The sequence below is a fragment of the Scyliorhinus canicula genome, chromosome 10, assembly GCF_902713615.1.
Source record: "Scyliorhinus canicula chromosome 10, sScyCan1.1, whole genome shotgun sequence".
Lineage (NCBI taxonomy): Eukaryota > Metazoa > Chordata > Chondrichthyes > Carcharhiniformes > Scyliorhinidae > Scyliorhinus > Scyliorhinus canicula.
Window position 1 is genome coordinate 151,076,897 of NC_052155.1, and position 21,400 is coordinate 151,098,296.

Below are 21,400 nucleotides of genomic sequence, written 5' to 3' on the forward strand. Positions count from 1 at the left end.
GGGAGGATTTTTGAAAGAGGGAGTAGAGGGGAGGAGCCGGGGCTTGCAATGCATGGGTGTCATCTACAATATTCTTTCGGGGATTGGATGGCATTGAATGTTAGGGGTAAGGGGATGGTGGGAGGGACTCTATAGGCTAATGGTGACCATAGGCGATTCCTAATTCCTTTCTCTTTTATTTCTCCTTTGTTTGTCCCACCGTGGGAGACTTTGTTCTATTTGATGTTTATATTGTCAGGGGGTCGTTGCTTGGGGTGGTGGGATGATGGGATCATTATTGTTGATAAAGAAATTGACTTTGTATTTGTTACTATTTACTGCTTGTGGGTGGGGTGTGAATTCTGGAGAAAATGTGAAAATGGAGAATAAAAATATTTTCCAAAAAAAAAAGACTGATCTTTTTGTACCTGAACATGCAGGGAATTCGAAATAAAATGGATGAATTAACATAGACATAGAACATACAGTGCAGAAGGAGGCCATTCGGCCCATCAAGTCTGCACTGACCCACTTAAGCCCTCACTTCCACCCTATCCCCGTAACCCAATAACCCCTCCTAACCTTTTTGGTTACTAAGGGCAATTTATCATGGCCAATCCACCTAACATGCACGTCTTTGGACTGTGGGAGGAAACCAGAGCACCCAGAGGAAACCCACGCAGACACGGGGAGAACGTGCAGACTCCGCACAGACAGTGACCCAGCGGGGAATTGAACCTGGGACCCTGGTGCTGTGAAGCCACAGTGCTATCCACTTATGCTACCATGCTGCGGGATAGATGTAAAGGGACGATATAGTTGGGACTACGGAGAAATGGCGCCAAGGTGACCACGGATGGGGACTAACCATTGATACCATGATAGAAAGGAAAAGGTGGTGGAGTTGTATTTTTTTTTTAAATAATTTTTATTGAAATTTTTCGATACAAACATTTACCCCTACTACATTTTAAATTATAACACAACAAATCCCCCCTGGAAAAATCCTCCCCACGCCTCCCCCGCGCGCACCCCCCCACCCTCCCTCCCTTCCCCCCCCCCCCCCGCGCTATCAGTCTAGCAACCAAACCGCTTTTCCCTTTCTGCCGATGGCCTCGGGCAGTCATTGCCCGCGACCCCCCGCTGGCGTGCTCCCTTCGTTGCTACCCCCCCCCCCCCCCCCCCCTCCCCCCCCCCCCCCCCCCCCCCCCCCCTTCCTCCCCGGATTGCTGCTGTTTCGGCCTCCAGTTCCTATCTCTGATCCAGAAAGTCAAGGAAGGGCTGCCACCGCCGGAAGAACCCCTGTACCGACCCTCTCAGGGCGAATTTGATTCTTTCCAATTGGATGAAGCTTGCCATGTCGTTTAACCAGGTGTTAACACTTGGTGGCCTTGTGTCCCTCCACTGAATCAAGATCCTTCTCCGAGCTACCAAGGACGCAAAGGCCAATATTCCGGCCTCCCTTGCCTCCTGTACTCCTGGCTCCACCCCAACCCCAAAAATCGCTAGCCCCCACCCTGGTTTGACCCTGGTTCCCACCACTCTCGATACCGTCCCCGCCACCCCCTCCCAGAACTCTTCCAGTGCCGGACACATCCAGAACATATGTACATGGTTCGCAGGGCTTCCCGAACACCTAACACACCTGTCCTCACCCCCGAAGAACCGACTCATCCTAGTCCCCGTCATATGGGCTCTGTGCAGCACCTTAAATTGGATGAGGCCCAACCTTGCGCACGACGACGACGAATTGACCCTCTCTAGGGCATCCGCCCATGTCCCATCTTCTATCTGCTCTCCCAGCTCCGCTTCCCACTTGTCTTTCAGCTCCTCTATCGGTACCTCCTCCACCTCCTGCATTATTTTGTAGATGTCCGAGACCTTCCCTTCTCCGACCCAGACCCCTGACAGCACCCTATCACTCGCCCCTCTATCGGGAAGCAAGGGAAATCCTTCCACCTGTCGTCTGGCAAATGCCTTCACCTGCAGGTATCTAAACGTGTTCCCCGGGGGGAGCTCAAATTTCTCCTCCAGCTCTCCCAGGCTCGCAAACCTCCCCTCTATGAACATGTCCCTCAGTTGCCTGATGCCCGCCCTGTGCCAGCTCTGGAATCCCCCGCCAGTGTTCCCCGGGACAAATCTGTGGTTCCCTCTCAGTGGCGCCGCCATCAGACCCCCCACTTCCCCCCTGTGTCGCCTCCACTGCCCCCAGATTTTAAGGGTGGCCGCCACTACCGGACTCGTGGTATACCTTGTGGGGGGGAGCGGCCATGGTGCCGTTACTAGCGCCCCCAGGCTTGTATTGCCGCAGGACGCCCTCTCCATACGTTTCCAAGCTGCCCCCTCCCCCTCCAACACCCACTTGCGCACCATCGATGCGTTCGCCGCCCAGTAGTATCCGGAAAGATTGGGTAGCGCTAATCCTCCACTGTCCCTACTCCGTTCCAAGAAAATCCTTCTCACTCTAGGGGTGCCATGTGCCCACACATAGCCCATAATGCTGCTAGTTACCTTCTTGAAGAAGGCCCTGGGGAGGAAGATGGGCAAGCACTGGAACAGAAACAAGAACCTCGGGAGGACCGTCATTTTGACTGACTGCACCCTCCCTGCTAGCGACAGCGGTACCATGTCCCACCTCTTGAACTCCTCCTCCATCTGCTCCACCAGCCTTGAAAAGTTCAGCTTGTGGAGGGTCCCCCAGTTCCTTGCCACCTGCACCCCCAAGTACCTGAAGCTCTTTACTGCTCTCTTAAAGGGGAGCCGCCCAATTCCCTCCCCCTGATCTCCCGGGTGTATCACAAAGACCTCACTTTTACCCACATTTAATTTATATCCCGAAAAGTCCCCAAACTCCGCTAGTATTTCCATTACCTCCGGCATTCCCCCTTCCGGGTCCGCCACATATAACAACAAATCATCCGCATAGAGTGATACCCGATGTTCCTCCCCTCCCCTTGTCAGTCCTCTCCACCCCCCTGAACCCCTCAGTGCCATCGCCAACGGTTCGATCGCTAATGCAAATAGTAAGGGGGATAGGGGGCATCCCTGCCTGGTACCTCGATGGAGCCCAAAATACTCCGACCTCCTCCCGTTTGTAACCACACTCGCCATCGGGGCCGAATACAGCAGCTTCACCCACTTGATAAATCCCTCCCCAAACCCAAACCGTTCCAGCGTCTCCCACAGGTATTCCCACTCCACCCTATCGAATGCCTTCTCCGCATCCAGTGCTACCACTATCTCAGCCTCCCCCTCCACTGCTGGCATCATAATCACATTCAACAGTCTCCGGACATTTGTGTTAAGTTGGCGTCCCTTCACGAACCCCGTCTGGTCCTCATGGATTACCCCTGGCACACAATCCTCTATTCTGGTTGCCAGGACCTTTGCCAACAGTTTGGCATCTACATTCAAGAGGGAGATAGGCCTGTAGGACCCGCACTGTACAGGGTCTTTGTCCCGCTTCAGGATCAAGGAGATCAGGGCCTGTGACATTGTCGGGGGCAGAGCCCCCCCTCTCGCGCCTCATTGAAGGCTCGCACCAGCACTGGACCCACCAAGTCCACATACTTCTTATAAAATTCCACCGGGAACCCATCCGGCCCCGGCGCCTTCCCCGCCTGCATCTGGCCTATCCCTTTAACTAGTTCCTGCAGCTCTATCGGCGCCCCCAGCCCCTCCACCCGTTCCTCCTGGACCTTTGGGAACCTCAATCTATCGAGGAAGTTCTCCATTCCCCCCCTCCTCCTGGGCGGCTCAGACCGGTACAATTCCCTGTAGAAATCCCTGAAGACCCCGTTCACCTCTTGCCCCTTCTGCACTACGTTCCCTCCCTTCTCACTCACTCCCCCAATCTCTCTGGCTGCATCTCGCTTGCGCAGCTGGTGTGCTAGCATCCTGCTCGCCTTTTCCCCGTACTCATAGACCGCGCCCTGTGCCCTTCTCCATTGCGTCTCCGCCTTCCTAGTGGTCAGTAGGTCAAACTGGGCCTGTAAACTGCGCCGCTCCCTCAACAGCCCCTCCTCTGGTGTCTCCGCATATCTCCTGTCCACTTCTATAAGTTCCCCCACCAGTCTCTCCCTCTCCTGCCTCTCCTTCCTTTCTCTGTGTGCCCTTATGGAGATCAGCTCTCCTCTGATCACTGCTTTCAGGGCCTCCCAGACTACCCCCACCTTCACCTCGCCCGTGTCGTTCGTGCCCAGATATCTCTCAATGCCCTTCCGGACCCTTCCGCACACCTCATCGTCCGCCAGCAGCCCCACATCCAGGCGCCACAACGGGCGCTGGTCCCGTGCTTCCCCCAGTTCTACCTCTACCCAGTGTGGTGCATGGTCCGAAATCACAATGGCCGAGTACTCCGTGTCCTGCACTCTCGAAATCAGCCCCCTGCTCAGTACAAAAAAGTCTATTCTGGAGTACACCCTGTGGACGTGGGAGAAAAAAGAATACTCCCTCGCCCTTGGCCTGCCAAATCTCCAAGGGTCTACCCCCCCCATCTGCTCCATGAACCCCCTTAGCACCTCTGCCGCTGCCGGCCTCCTATTCGTCCTGGAACTCGATCTGTCCAGCCCAGGGTCGAGCACTGTGTTGAAGTCCCCCCCCATGATCAGGCCTCCTGCCTCCAGACCCGGAATGAGGCCCAACAGGCGCCTCATAAAACCCGCGTCATCCCAATTCGGGGCATATACATTTACCAGCACCACATTCTCTCCCTGCAGCCTACCCTTCACCATCACGTACCTACCCTCCTTATCTGCTACCACCTGCGCCGCCACGAACGACACCCTCTTTCCCACCAAAATCGCCACCCCCCGGTTCTTTGCGTCCAAGCCTGAGTGGAACACCTGTCCCACCCACCCCCTTCTCAGGCGCACCTGGTCTACTACTCTCAAGTGAGTCTCCTGCAACATTGCCACATCCGCCTGCAGTCCCTTTAGGTGTGAAAAAACCCTTGATCTCTTGACCGGTCCGTTCAGCCCCCTCACATTCCAAGTAATCAACCGGGTCGCAGAGCGACCCGTCCCTTTCCCCTGTCTATTAGCCATGTCCTGTCCCCTGTTCGCTCCGGGTCGACCCTCCCCTTCTGACCCGTTCCCCATGGCGATGGCCCCCCCCCCCCTCTCTCCTCCCGTTCTTCCCTTCCCGTCCTCGGCCTTTCCAGCAGCAACCCGGTATCCCCCCCTAACCCCCCTTCTCCCCCCCCCCCCCCCCCCCCCCCCCCCGGCTAGGACCCCTCCTAGCCGCGGTGTATCCACCATCGTACTCCCGAGAGTCAGCTGGTTTTCGCTGACCCGGCTGCCCCTGCCACACTCCGACTCCTCCCGATGTGGGGGGGGGGAGGGGCCTCCCCCCCCCCCCCCTTGCCATCCCTCTCTGACCCCGCTTCAGCGCGGGAAAAGCCGCCATTGCTGGCCACACCCCACTCTTCTCTCCTCCCCCTTCCTCCGTCCCGCGCGCGGGAAACAGGGGAAAGCCCGCGCTTTCGCCCGGCCACACCCTACCCCGCCATCTTCAATTCCACCCCCGTCCCCATCCACGCCGATAAAAAAGCCCCCTTAAAACGAGAGGAAGAAAAAAGAGAAAAAGAAAACACGCATAACCAACTTGCTCCCCCCCCGTCCCGCCTCCCCAACTTAACAATATAACAATATAAATAACAAATCGCAAATAAATACATAAATACATAACTATGCCTGCATAACTAAATAACTACCCAATAATAACGTACTTAACCATCACCCTCCATCGAACAGAACAGTAACCATAACCCTTAAAGAACAGATCAAAAAACAGTAAAAAAGCCCCCCCTACCACAACAATAATTAAGGGAAGTTGGCAACGGGAAGAGACACACAAAAAGGAACAAAGAAACCCCCCATAACACAAGTTTCAAAGAAACCAAACGATCCATCAACTTTAACCAAGTTCCGACCTGGCCTAAGAAAGACATGGGCCACTTGATCAGTCAAGGGTACTCGGGCGGCCTCGACCGCCGGCGTTCCCAAGTTCTAGTTCAGGTCCAGCTTTTCCTCCCGAACAAAAGTCCATGCCTCCTCTGGGGTCTCAAAGTAATGGTGCTGGTCCTTGTAGGTGACCCACAAGCGCGCTGGCTGCAGCATTCCGAACTTGATCCTCTTTGCGTGCAGCACCGCCTTCGTCCGGTTAAACCGGGCCCGCCGCTTTGCCACCTCCGCACTCCAGTCCTGATATATCCGCACCGTCGAATTCTCCCATTTGCTGCTTTTCTCCCTCTTGGCCCACCTCAGCACTTTCTCCCGATCACAGAGACGCTGGAACCGCACCAGCACCGCCCTCGGGGGCTCGTTCGCCCTGGGCCGCCTAGCCATGACCCGGTATGCTTCTTCCAGCTCCAGGGGCGATGGACCGGCCCCCTCTCCCATCAGGGAGCTCAGCATCTCCGCTACATATTTCGGGAGATCAGGCCCCTCCAGGCCTTCTGCTAGGCCCAGGATCCTCAAGTTCTTCCGCCTCATTCGCGTGTCCAGCTCCTCAAAGCGGCTCTGCCATTTCAGGTGGAGTGCCTCGTGCACCTCCACCTTTCCCACGAGGACCGTGGCCTCCTCCTCCCTTGCAATCATCTCCTGCTGCAGCTCTCTTATCGACGCCTCTTGGGTCGCCTGGGCCCCCATCAGCCTTGTGGTCGTCGCGTTCATGGACTCTAAGAGTTCCACTTTCAGCTCCGTAAAACACCGGAGGAGAGCGGCCTGCTGCTCCTCCGCCCATTTTCTCCAATCTTCTAGTGCGCCACCGGCCGCCATTTTGGTCCTCTTCCCCCGCTTTTTTTGGGGAGCTGCTGCCGCTTTTTTTGTCGCCCCACTCCGAGTACCGACCATAAAGTTGGTCTCACTCTCCTCAGGGAGCCTTCCCCCACCGGGATTCGTCTTTACAGTACCGTCGGGGCCCTCCAATCGGCCCTTAAACACCTTTGTCGCAGGAGCTGCCAAATGTGCGACTTAGCTGGTCATAGCCGCAACCGGAAGTCCGTGGTGGAGTTGTATTGCTGATTAAAGAAGATATTGATACAATATTGAGGAAAGATATTAGTACAGATGATGTGGAGTCTGTCTGGGTCGAGTTAAGAAACATCTAGGGGCAAAAAACATTTGTAGGGGTGGTATACAGACCACCAAACTGCAGTGGTAATGTTGTGAATAGCATTGGACACAAAAACAGAGACACATGTGATAAAGGATCATCTGTGATTATGGGTGACTTTAGTCTCCATATATTTCGGGTGACTCAAATTAGTCACAGTACAATAGAGGAGGAATTTCTGGGGTGTATACGGGATGGTTTTTTGGACTAGTATGTTGAGGAACAACAAGGGAACATGCCATTTTGGAATGTGTGTTGTGCAATGAGAAAGGATTAGTACGCAATCTAGTTGTGAGAGAACCCTTGGGGATCTATGGTAGAATTCTTTATCAAGGTGAATAGTGAGGTAGTTGATTCTGAGACCAAGGTCCTGAATCTTAATAACGATAACTATGATAGTATGAGGCATGAGCTGGCTGTGACGGTCTGGGAAACATTACTGAAAGGAAGGACAGAGGACAAGCAATGGCAGGCGTTCGAGGAACGAATAGGTGAACTCCTAAAGTTGTTTATTCCTATTTGGTGCAAGAGTAGAAAGCGAACTGTGGCCAAACCATAGCTTACAAGGGAAATTAGAGACAGTATTAGATTCAAAGAAAAGGAATTCAAATTAGCAAGAAAAAGCAATAGACTGAGGATTGGGAGTAGTTTTAAATTCAGCAAAGGCAGACAATGGGATTGATTGTGAAGGGGAAGATACAATTTGGAAGTAAAATAGCGGGGAACATAAAAAACTGACTGTAAAAGTGTCTATGAGTATGTAAAGTGAAAAAGATTAATAAAAACTAATGTAGGCTCTTTACAGTCAGAAAGGGATGAATTTATAACAGGGAACAAAGAATTGGCTGAGGCACTAAATTTGTAATTTGCTTCTGTCTTCACAAAGGAAGACATGAATAACGTACCCGAGGTTCTGAGAAACACGAGTTTTAGTGAGGAGCTGAAGGAAATTAGTATTAGTAAAGAAATGGTTTGGGGGAAATTAATAGGATTGAAGGCGGACAAGTCTTCAGAGCCTGATAATCTTCATCCCAGAGTATTTAAGGAAGTGGCCCTAGAAATAGTAGATCCATTGGTGGTCATTTTCTAAAATTCTTTGAACTCTGAAATGGTTCCTACAGATTTGAGGGTAGTGAATGTAACCCCGCTATTCAAAAAGGGAGGTCGAGAGAAAACGGAATTCTAGATCAATGAGCCTAACGTCAACTAGAATTCTTTAAAGATGTAACTAGTAGAGCTGTCCAGGAAGTACCGGTATATGTGGTTTAGTTAGACTTTCACATAGCGGATTAATATGTAAAGTTAAGGTGCATGGGATTACAGGTAGTGTTTTGAGATGGATAGAAAGCTGGTTAACAGACAGGAAGGAAAAAGTTGGAATAAATGGATCGTTTTCTGATTGGCAGGCAATGACTAGTGGATACCTCGGGGATCTGCGCTTGGACCCCCAATTGTTCACATTATATATTAGTGATTTGGACGAGGGAACTAAATGTATTATCTCCCAAATTTACAGATGATACAAAGTTGGGGGAAGGGTGAGCTGTGAGGGGGATTCAGAGATGCTTCAGCGGGATTTGAACTGGCTGAGTGAGTGGGTACATGCATGGCAAATGCAGTATAAGGTGGATGAATGTGAGCTTAACAAAAAGAGGAAGGCAGATCATTATTATATGAATTGTTCTAAATTGAGAGAGGTGGATACTCAGCGAGTCCATGGTCTCCTCGTGCATCAGTCGCTGAAGGTAAGCACACAGGTACAGCAGGCAGTGAAAAAGGAAAATGGTATGTTGGCTTTCATAGCGAGGGTATTTGAGTATGGGAATAGTGAGGTTTTGCTGCAATTGTATAGGACATTGGTGAGGCCACACCTAGAGTATTTTGTGCAGTTTTAGTGTCCTTATCTGAGGAAGGATGTTCTTGCTATGGAGGGAGTGCAGCGAAGGTTTACCAGGCTGATTCCTGGAATAGCAGGACTGTCACATGAGGAGAGACTAAATTGGTTATACTTAGATTCTTTGGAGTCGAGAAGAGTGAGAGGGGATCTCATAGAAACTTTGAAAATTCTAACAGGATTAGACAGGGTAGATTCAGAAAGAATGTACCCGATGGTGGGGGATTGCAGAATAAGGGTCATAGTTTGAGGATAAGGGGTAAATGTTTTAGGACTGAGGTGAGGAGAAATTTCTTCACCCAGAGAGTGGTGAATCTATAGAATTCGCTACCACAGGAAATAGTTGAGGCCAAAACGTTATGTAATTTCAAGAAGGTATTAGATATAGCTCTTGGGGTTAAAGGGATCAAGGGGTGTGGGGGAAGGCGCGATTAGGGTTTTGAACTTTGATGATCAGCCATGATCATAATGAATGGCTTGAAAGGGCTGAATGCCCTTCTCCTGCTTCTATTTTCTATGTTTGTATTGAAACTTTTGATTTAACCATTTACTGCATCCAGTTCCATCTAACTCAGCACAGGTTTAAAATTCCTGCTGCAGTGTTGAACATCAATAATTGTTTTTGGGTGACAGACCATCTTAACAATTCACAAATGGTCGATGAAGCATCATTTTGGATCTATCTGCTGCTTATTCTGCAATGTCAGCAATTCTCTTGCGACCGAAGCTAATCACCATTTTATGTGAGAAGCAAAACAGAAATGTATGTTTTTACAGGACATTCAGAAAGATTGGAAATTAATTTTCGTTAAAATGTAGAGCTTCTTTTAGTCAGATAGCTAAGATTGTACATTCCCCATTGTTGAGTATTTTGGTGTTAGGTATTTGTGGTGCTTAATACAAATAAGACATTTTTAAGAAACTGGAAGGGATTCTTTATTCCCCCATCTCTGCACTTTTAACTCTGATGGAAATGATTTTTGAGGTCCAATGAGGATAGGACAAGAGGCTAGTGGGTTGGGAATTTCCTATCAGCTTGCCAGTTTGCTGGCACTATCCCGCCTCGTCAGTTTTGAGAAGGCTGGGTTCAAGACAATAACGGCCATGTCATGATTACAGCCAGGCGGTTTTGGGCATCTTTAACTTAAACTTTGTTACCTGGTCTTCAGCTGGTATTTCCACCTTGCAGCGCTATCTCTCTGTATCGGCCGGAAATTCCTACCTCCATCGTGGGAGTGCTGAGCTGGCATTTCCATCTTGCAGTGCTATCTCTGTATTGGCTGTAAATTCCTCCCTCCGTTGTAGGGCTGCTGATGTGTAGAGAGCCTCCTATTTACTATTCTGTTTCAGGAGCATATATACGACCATTATGGGTCTGGATTAGAACCCAACTATTTGCATTTGGGGAAACTGAGTAAATGTTACTGCACCACAGGAGTGATAACACTGACCAGTAGACAGCTTTTATATTAAAACAAACTTTAGTTTGAGCACAGAATTAAACATATTAGCAACAACAAAATAGCTTTATAATTAACAGGTACAACATCTTAAATTGCTTCCTGAAACCAGCCTCTACATTCCAATGAGGAAAACCCATATATTTCAAATACCACTTGTGTGTACAGTTTACAATCAGGCTTTACTTGCTTATCTTGGTGAAGAGTTCTTGGAGAGAAAACCTGTTTTTAGGACCTACTGAAAACCTTCTGTTCAGTTTAGAGCCCTAGAAACAACTCCTTTGCCCAGACATACCTGGCCCCTCCCGTGGTGTACACCAGCTGAACTCAAAGCACACTGCATTCTTTTGTTTCTTGTTACAAGATGTGCTCAAACTGTTACAACATTCAATTAGCTTTCTATCTGCAAACAGGTCAAATGGCTTTTACTATCTATTAGCAAAACATTTCCCCTGCAAAAATTACTGATTACCTCACTTTTGATCTTAGCTCTAGCAAACATATTATATGTATGCATTCTAACCTAGGTTTTAATAATATTACTGCAAAAAATACAAACTATAAACTGTGACAATTTCCTTGTATTCATCACAACCCTTATTGGTCTATCCTGCAAAAATCATTGTTGAGTGACTATTCCCAACACTGTGTTAGTTTGGGCATACACATTTGATCTCAGCACCGGGGTCCAACCTCAAATGGAAAATCCTGCCCTACATGCCCAGTCATCTAAATAATGAGACCCCTGCCACTGACGAGAAATGCATCAGGAATGGTTGCTTATGTGTGTTCAGCCATCACTGCAGCAGCCGGTACATGCACAGTTGTTCCTGATGCCTTTCCAGTTGGCAGCAGGAGCATCAGTGAAGCTTAAAAACTCTCCACGGTGTTGGTGTTAATGCCCAGACAAATTATAATTTCTGGGATGTGGAGAGGAGGGACAAGAGTTTAAAATGTTTTGTGTTAAAACCAATCTGCAGAGTACAACATTTAGAAATATGAAACAATTAAATATATGTCTAAATTAGATGAGTGCTGCCTCCTTAAGAGGGATCACTTTTGGACTTGAATTCAAGTTGTAAAAGCTTGATGCAGAGTTTGCCTACACAACCTGGTTAGATCATTTCAGATATTATGGGACTCTTCATCCCAGAGTCATGGTCCAGAGCTCCTCATTGGGTCATGATTTTTTCTTAACGTATTTTATTCAAAATACTTTTTATTGAATTTGATGGTGAAACTCCACAGTAAAGAGCCTATAGTTTTTTTTCCCAAGGTTGACTCTCGTCCAAACTACCTGGTTGCTGGGGAAAGAAACATCTATTTTTGTTATTACAAAAACCCATGATTGCTGTCTGAATAGTTGCAATTTTTTTTTCTATTCACTGATTTTGTTCTAAAAAGTGAGTTTGAAGATTGTAGCTTGCAAATAAAAACATGAATAATTCAAATGACGGAAAGCAGAGCTGCACTTAAAAACATTTCTCATTTAAGACAGCCTGACACTGCACCTGCACATGTGTAGGAAGTGCTCCCTCTACCATTGCAGCACAAATTAATGCAACCTAATCTAAATGGGAGGGAGAGCATGGGCAGGATTCTCCGTTTTGCCGGTGCCGGGGGATTCCCGATGGCATGGGGCTGCCCCACAATGGGAAACCCCATTGACCGGCCGGCGTAACAGAGAATCAGGGCAGAAAAGTGGCGTGGCGGGGCGGAAAATCCAGCCCCATATTCTGGTCAATTTCATCTGTACCATTGGAGAGCTGAAGTGTGCAGGTGTGTATCTGCTCACAATTGGGGCAGACAAAACCATTTAAGCAATGCCTTGATAATTAATGCTGAGATCATAAAAAATCTGAGTAGCCCATGCATCCTATTGAGCCTCCTCTGCCATTCAACAAGATCATTCATAGCTGATATGATTATCACCTTAACGCCACTTTCCTGCCTGCACCCCCCTCCAGTTATTCTCAACTCCCTGTCAATCCAAAATCCATCTACACATGACTCCTGACAACAACAATGTGGTTGATCTTTAATTCCCTCTGAAATGGCTGAGCAAATCACTCAGTTCTACCAAACAGGTGCAAAGTCGAAAAGTAATCAAATCACTTAGCATCAATCCAGGCACCAAAAACAACAGTGCACAACACAGCCCTATTGATCCTGCAGTGTCCTCCTTATGATTCACCTGAAGAAGGAGCCGTGCTCCGAAAGCTCGTGTTTGAAACAAACCTGTTGGACTTTAACCTGGTGTTGTAAGACTTCTTACTGTGCTCACCCCAGTCCAACGCCGGCATCTCCACATCATGGCTCCTTATGAACACCTGGGGCTTGTGCCAAAATTGGGAAAGCAGTTCCACAGATGGTCACACTCACTGCAGACAATGTTCCAGACATCATCACTGGGTGGCCTGTCGTTCATTTTATTTTTTAATGACTTGGGTGATGGAATATAAAGCCACATAAACATAATTATGAAGTTTATCTAATTGTTATATTTTGGCGCTGTAGCTTCAAATTTAGGGTAAATGAAGGGGGTCATGTGAGCTGTTCTGCAATCTCCCTGACAGTCATTGGCATCTACCTGGCAATGTGGAAAATTACCCAGTGTGTCCTGTACCCAAGAAACAGGACAAATCTAACCCAGCCAATTATCACCATATCAGTCTACCCTCCATCATCAGCAAAGCGATAGAAGGAGTCATCAACAGTGCTATCAAGCGGCACTTACTCAGCAATAACCTGCTCACGGACGCTCAGTCTGGGTTCTGCCAGGGTCACTTAGCTCCCGTCCTCATTACAGTCTTGGTTCAAACATGGATGAAAGAGCTGAATGCCAGAGGTGAGCGAGACTGACTACCCTTGACATCAAGGCAGCATTTGACAGAGTATGGCACCAAGGAACCCTAGCTAAACTGGAGTCAATGGGCATCAGGGGGGAAACTTTCCACTCGTTGAAGTCATACCTGCCACAAAGGAAGATGGTTATGGTGGTTGACGGTCAATCAGCTCAACTCCAGGACATCACTGAAGGAGTTACTCAGGGTAGTGTCTTCGGCCCAACCATCTTCAGCTGCTTTATCAATGATCTCTCTTCCATCATAAGGTCAGAAGTAGGGATGTTTGCGGATTACTGCACAATGTTCCGCACCATTCGCGATTCCTCGGATAATGAAGCAGTCCATGTCCAAATGCAGCAAGACAATCTCCGGGCTTGGGCTGACAAGTGGCAAGTTACATCCGTGCCACACAAGTGCCGGGCAATAACCATCTCCTACAAGAGAGGATTTAACCACCACCCCTTGACATTCAGTGGAATGACCATCGCTGAATCTCCCACAGTCAACATCCTGCGGGTTACCGTTGATCAGAAACTGAACTGGACTAGCTATATTAATACTGTGGCTACCAAGGCAGATAGGAATCCTACGGCGAGTAACTCACCTCCTGACCCCCCAAAGCATGTCCGCCATCTACAAGGCACAAGTTAGGAGTGTAATGGAATACTCTCCATCTGCCTGAATGAATGCAGCTTCAACATTCAAGAAGCTCAACACCATCCAGGACATCTTAGCCACGAGGATAGAAGATTGTGTGCCGCAGGTTATCCACGAGGATCAAATGGGGTTTGTGAAGGGGAGGCAGCTGAACACTAATATATGGAGGCCCTTGAACGTTATTATGATGCCAGCGATGGAAGGGGAGGCGGAGATAGTGGTGGCGCTAGATGCGGAGAAGGCCTTTGATAGGGTCGAGTGGGGGTACTTGTGGGAGGTGCTGGAAAGGTTCGGGTTTGGGGAGGGGTTTGTCAGTTGGGTGAGGCTGTTGTATGAGGCCCCGATGGCGAGTGTGGCCACGAATAAGAGGAGGTCGGAGTATTTTCGGATATACCGAGGGACGAGGCAGGGGTGTCCCCTGTCCCCCCTACTTTTTGCGCTGGCAATTGAACCCCTGGCTATAGCGCTGAGGGAGTCGGGGGATTGGAGGGGACTGGTCCGGGGTGGGGAGGAGCACCGAGTGTCGCTCTATGCGGATGACCTATTGTTGTATGTGGCGGCCCCGGTGGGGGTAATGCTGGTGGTGATGTGGATTCTCCGGGAATTTGGGGATTTCTCAGGATATAAGCTTAACTTTGGGAAAAGCGAGCTGTTTGTGGTGCACCCGGGGGACCAGGAGGAGGGATTGGGAGGCTCCCACTGAAAAGGGCGGAGAGGAGCTTCAGGTACTTGGGGGTTCAGGTGGCCAGGAGCTGGGGGGCCTTGCATAAGCTAAACCTCACAAGGCTGGTGGAGCAAATGGAGGAGGAGTTTAAGAGGTGGGACATGTTGCCGCTGTCTTTGGCGGGTAGGGTGCAGTCAGTCAAGATGACGTGCTCCTGAGGTTTCTGTTCCTGTTCCAGTGCCTCCCCATCCTTATCCCGAAGGCCTTTTTCAGGCAGGTTAACAGGAGCATTACGGGGTTTGTGTGGGCACACGGGACTCCAAGGGTGAGACGGGTGTTCATGGAGCGGGGCAGGGATGGGGGGGCGGGCTGGCATTGCCCAACCTCTGTGGGTATTATTGGGCTGCCAACGCAGCGATGGTGCGTAGGTGGGTAATGGACGGGGAGGGGGCGGCATGGAAGAGGCTGGAGATGGCATCCTGTGTGGGTACGAGCCTGGAAGCGCTTGCAACGGCGCCGCTGCTGCTCCCTCCGACGAGGTATACCACGAGCCCAGTGGTGGCAGCTACTCTCAAGCACAGGGGGGAGGTGGGGGCCTCGATGGGGTCCCCGATACGGGGGAACCACCGGTTTGTGCCGGGGAGAATTGATGGCGGGTTCCTGAGTTGGCACAGGGTAGGTGTCAGGAGGCTGGGGGACCTGTTCATAGACGGGACGTTTGCGAGCCTGGGTGAGCTGGAAGGGAAGTTCAAGCTCCCCCCGGGGAACACCTTTAGGTACATGCAAGTAAGGGCGTTTGTCAGGCGGCAGGTGGCGGGGTTCCCCCTGCTGCCGCCGCGTGGGGTCCAGGACAGGGTGCTCTCGGGGGTATGGGTTGAGAGGGGAGGATCTCGGAAGTGTACCAGATGATGCAGGAGGTAGACGAGACCTCGGTGGAGGAGCTGAAAGATAAATGGGAGGAGGAGCTCGGTGAGGAGATTGAGGAGGGGACGTGAGCAGATGCCCTAGAAAGGGTGAACTCCTCCTCTTCGTGTGCGAGGCTTAGCCTCATACGGTTTAAGGTACTGCACAGGGCTCATATGACAGGGACAAGGATGAGCCAGTTTTTTGGGACCGAGGACAGGTGTATTAGGTGCTCAGGGAGCCCAGCAAACCATGTCCACATGTTCTGGGCATGCCCAGCGCTGGGGGAATTTTGGAAGGGTGTAGCAAGGACGGTATCGAGGGTGGTAGGATCCAGGGTCAATCCAGGCTGGGGACTCGCAATATTTGGGTTTGCAGTGGAGCCGGGAGTGCAGGAGGCGAAAGAGGCCGGTGTTCTGGCCTTTGCGTCCCTAGTAGCCCGGCGGAGGATTCTCCTTCAGTGGAAGGATGCAAGGCCCCCAAGCGTGGAGGCCTGGGTCAACGATATGGCGGGGTTTATTAAATTGGAGAGGGTGAAATTTGCCCTAAGGGGGTCAGTGCAGGGATTTTTCAGGAGTTGGTAACCATTCCTAGATCTCCTGGCAGAATGGTAAAAACAAAAGGTCAGCAGCAGCAGCAGCAACCCGGGTGGGGGGTTGTCTCTTTGTTTTTGTTTTGGGTTGAATATCTGTTTTTTGCCAACGACGGGCGTTAATTTATTGTTTCTCTTTTGTATTTACGGCGGCGGGGGGGGGTTCTGTTTTTCTTTGTTCTTAGAATTTTCTGTTATTGTTTTCTTTTTTGTGAAAATTTGAAAAAAAAATTTTTTTTTTTTAAAAACCCGTCCAGGGCAAAGCAGTCCACTTGATTGCTCCCCCTTCCACAAACATTCAAATCCTCCACCACAAACAAATAATGGCAGCCATGTGTACCATCTATAAGATGCACTGCAGTAACTCCACCAAGATTCCTTAGATAGCACCTTCCAAATCCACGACCACTACCATCTAGAAAGGCAAGAGCGGCAGATACCTGAGAACCCCACCTCCTGGTGGTTCCCCCCCAGGTCACTCACCACCCTGACTTCACTGTCGCTGGAGCTCCCTCCCTAACAGGTGTACTTACACCTCAATGACGGTTCAAGAAGGCAACTCACCACCACCTTCTGAAAGACAACATGGGATGGGCAATAAATGTTGACATAGCCAGCGATGCCCACATCCCGTAAAATTAATTTTTTAAAAACATTTTAAAAGGCCACCTGGGTAGTTTGATTGTCAGAAATCAACAGAAAGCTTAGATCGTTTTCCTGAGTAGGTACAAGGCAACAGTCCTTGAATTTAGCATGAATAGACTACGATTCTATCAAAGTAAGAGAAAGGTGTTGTTGGTATCAGGTTATAAACAGTTATGCTGTAAACTATCCATATGCTTCTAAGATAAAAGAGAGTTGAAGTTAAAGATAACCAATTGGCATTTCTTCCTGGATACAGGGCTAATCTGTTTCACATTGCCATTGGGAAAAGGGTCAAGATCAGGTTCTAGGTTTCCAGACAAACCAATAAATATCTCCAATAGATAGCGGTTCTTTGTGGTCAGCAGAATAAGGAGACTGCTTGGTTTTGAGTTGCCACAGTTGATAACGGAGGCAGATGGTCTCTATCGAAGAGACATATCCTGCAGCCAACTGAGGATTCCAGGAGGTTAGTCCTGGCTGGTTGGGGGAAGAAGAATGATCAGAACAGGCTTTACTGGATTTAAGAAAACCTCCAAAAATTGACTAGAACACCTGGAGTTGATCACTCAAAGTTGCTACTTGGCAAAGTGGAACCCTTTGGAAGTTGGGAGGAACTGTGGGCTGTTTGATGAAAGTACTGTAATTCTGTTGGGTTTCAATTGAATATGAAACATTATAGCCAATTTAAAACTGGCACAATAGGCTAAAATACAGTTTGCTGACCACATCCGAATGAGTTCCATAGCTGATGCTCAATGTGCTCACGATCACTATGTTCTCCGGGTCAAATAGACAAACAGATGGCATAAGCTTTCAATCCAAGAAGGAATGGGTGTATAGTTTGCATCTTTCATCTTTGACATTTGCCCTGCCCCCTCTTTGTCTCTTATCCATGCACTCTGTCTGTTTACTGCCTCTATTGCTACGCCTTACTCTCCCTCCACCCTGTTCACCCTTAGCTTTACGTGTGCTCCCTACCTCTCACACTTTCCCACCTCTCCTGCCTTGCATGCTGTATTGTTCCCTCTGCCCTTGGCACTCACTCTCTGCCCTGGAACCTTGCTCTTGCTCCTCCCTGCCTGCCCCGGGAACTCGCCCCTTTGCCCAAGGCACTGGCCCCTTGCCCGTCGCTTACAGCCCTGAGCAATCACCCATGGATTCTTTGCCCCAGGATCTTGCCCAGAGCACTTGCCCCTCCCTAGCTCATAGCTCGTCCCCCTACCCGGGCACTCGTCCATGTCCTATCCTACCTGTCACATAAGCCCCCTCACATCCTTTGCAATGCTTGTGTACTACACCTCCACCCCGTGTCCTTCCCAATCCCCTGCTACTAAGTGCATACCCTCCTTGGCATCTACACGTTCCCTGCCCTTCCTCCCGTCCCTGAGTGCTGTGCATCACCGCTCAAGCTGGTATTTCTCCCTCATGCACACACCCCCCTCCCAACCAAAGCTACTACGCTTGTTTTATTGCGCAATATTATTTACTTTCAAAGATCATCATATTATGAATTCAATACAATTCTGTTCACACTGGTGATTTTCTATTTTACTTCAGTCCCGGTTATATATACTGTTACCTAAATGTATGCATCTAAAAACATATGAACAGCTTATTTCAGCAATATTGTTTTGAAAATGTTACCTAGTCTTCAGTATAGAAAAATATAAAAGCTGTAAGGGGTAAATGTAAGGGAATCAGGGGTTATGGGGAGATGGTAGGAGAATAGGGATGATAAAAATATCAGCCATGATTGAGTGGCAAAGCAGACTCAGTGGACCGTGTGGCCTAATCTGCTCCCTCTTATTTTGAGGCTATGCCCCCTAGTTCTAGTTTCGCCCACTAGAGATCTTATGGTCTTATGTACAGTGTCACAATCCGCATAGGAGAACCGTAAACTAAATTACCAAATTGACAGAAGAACCCCCAAATGAAGAAATTACCAATACAGTTCCACTTCTTGTAGTTTTTACTTTAAAAAGAATCAGAATCCAGGTAAATTACATTTAATATAACAGACGTATTATGGTTGGTGTCAACTATAAATTACACATTGAATAGCAAATCAAACGAGATTACAAATTTGTGCATCACACACTGCACACATGTGACACATACAATTTCACAGTCTTTCCAACTCGGATTCCAGAAAGTATGATCTCTCACTTTTCTCATTCCTCTAGTCATAAGAACTAGGAGCAGGAGTAGGCCATCTGGCCCTCGAGACAGCTCCGCCATTCAATAAGATCATGATGTGGAGATGCCGGCGTTGGACTGGGGTGAGCACAGTAAGAAGTCTTACAACACCAGGTTAAAGTCCAACAGGTTTGTTTCAAACACGAGCTTTCGGAGCACGGCTCCTTCTTCAGGTGAATGGAAAGCCTTTCCATTCACCTGAAGAAGGAGCCGTGCTCCGAAAGCTCGTGTTTGAAACAAACCTGTTGGACTTTAACCTGGTGTTGTAAGACTTCTTACAATAAGATCATGGCTGATCTTTTTGTGGACTCAGCTCTATTTAACCCACCCGCTCACCATAACCCTTAATTCCTTTACTGTTCAAAAATCGATCTATCTTTGCCTTAAAACATCCAACGAGGTAGCCTCAGCTGCTTCACTGGGCAGGGAATTCCACAGATTTACATCCCTTTGAGTGAGGAAGTTCCTTCTCAACTCAGTCCCAAATCTGCTCCCCCTTATTTTGAGGCTATGCCCCCTAGTTCTAGTTTCACCCACTAGAGGAAACCACCTCCCTTCTTCTATCTTAACTTTTCCCTTCATAATTTTATATGTTTCCATCAGATCCTCCCTCAATTTTCTAAATTCCAGTGAGTATAGTCCCAGTATACTCCAGTGCCAGTATATCCTTTCTCAAGGAAGGAGCCCAAAACTGTATACTGTACACCAGGTGTGGCCTCACAATACCCGATAGAGCTGCAACATAACCTCCCTGTTTTTAAACTCCATCCCTCCAGCAATGAAGGTCTCCCAAATGCAATTAGGGATGGACAATAAATGCTGGCCCAGTTAGTAATGCCCACATCCCATAAATGAATAATTTTTTAAAAGCTTCTCAAAGAACAAAACAAAGAACAAAGAGAAGTACAGCACAGGAACAGGCCCTTTGGCCCTCCAAGCCTGCGCCAACCATGCTGCCCATCTAAACTAAAATCTTCTACACTTCCTGGGTCCGTATCCCTCTATACCCATCCTATTCATGCATTTGTCAAGATGCCCCTTAAATGTCACTATCGTCCCTGTTTCCACCACCTCCTCCGCAGCGAGTTCCAGGCACCCACTACCCTCAGTATTAAAAAACCTGCCTCGTACATCTCCTCTAAATCTAGCCCCTCGCACCTTAACCCTATGCCCCCTAGTAATTGACCCCTCTACCCTGGGAAAAAGCCTCTGACTATCCACTCTGTCTATGCCCTCATAATTTTGTAGACCTCTATCAGGTCACCCCTTAACCTCCGTCGTTCCAGTGAGAACAAACCGAGTTTATTCAACCGCTCCTCATAGCTAATGCCCTCCATATCAGGCAACATCCTGGTAAATCTCTTCTGCACCCTCTCTAAAGCCTCCACACCCTTCTGGCAGTGTTGGGACCAGAATTGAACACTATACTCCAAGTGTGGCCAAACTAAGGTCCTATACAGCTGTAACATGACTTGCCAATTTTTATACTCAATGCCCCGGCCAATGAAGGCAAGCATGCCGTATGCCTTCTTGACTACCTTCTCCACCTGTGTTGCCCCTTTCAGTGACCTGTGGACCTGTACACCTAGATCTCTCTGACTTTCAATACTCTTGAGGGTTCTACCATTCACTGTATATTCCCTTCCTGCATTTGACCTTCCAAAATGCATTACCTCACATTTGTCCGGATTAAACTCCATCTGCCATCTCTCGGCAAACTTACTAATCAGACCAGTTATATTTTCCTCCAGATCGTTTATATATACTTCGAACAGCAAAGATCCCTCAGCATCTACCTTTGTCAAGCCTTCTTAAATTTTACGGCCTGGACTTTTGCTGGGCCCTTTAAAAATGGTGGGTTGCACCCACTTCCGGCATTCTCATCTGCATTCCCATTTCTGGCAATTTTCACTGGCGCAGGAGAAGTTCGCTAGCAGTCAGCCCACACGCAGCACTCCCACCTTGCCTGCTCCATTGCAGGGGTTTCCAGTTAAAACCATAGCAATTTTAGTGGAGTCGGGCACGTTCTAGAAGTAGACATGGTTCATTGCTTCTGAGAGGAGCTGTGAACTATGGGAGAACTCCAATCCCAAGTGGGGATGAAAAATAAACCAGCCTTGTGCTTCTGCTTTGAAGTGCAAAAAAGTTATTTGATGTTCAGTAGTTAAATGCTACATTGTAAGTTAGATGTGCTTTTACTGCAGTTATTAATTATCCGGTAAATTGACCATTACATTGATCAGTATTATGTAAATGTTGAATACCTTTGAATCTTTGGGTAAAATGTCTAAAGAAGTGCAGGTTAGGTGGATTGGCCATGCTAAATTTCCCCTTAGTGTCCAAAAGATTAGATGGGGTTACAGGGATAGGGTGGTGGTGTGGGCTTAAGTAAGGCTTGGGTAGGGTGCTCTTTCCAAGGGCCGGTGCAGGGTAGAGAAGGGAGAATCT

At 48.7% G+C, this 21,400-nt stretch overlaps 1 protein-coding gene across 36 annotated transcripts in view; it reads left to right on the forward strand.

Moving 5' to 3' along the window:
- Nucleotides 1-21,400, forward strand: part of clasp2 (cytoplasmic linker associated protein 2) — a 582,371-nt gene that overhangs the window by 549,367 nt on the left and 11,604 nt on the right. The window lies entirely within an intron of this gene.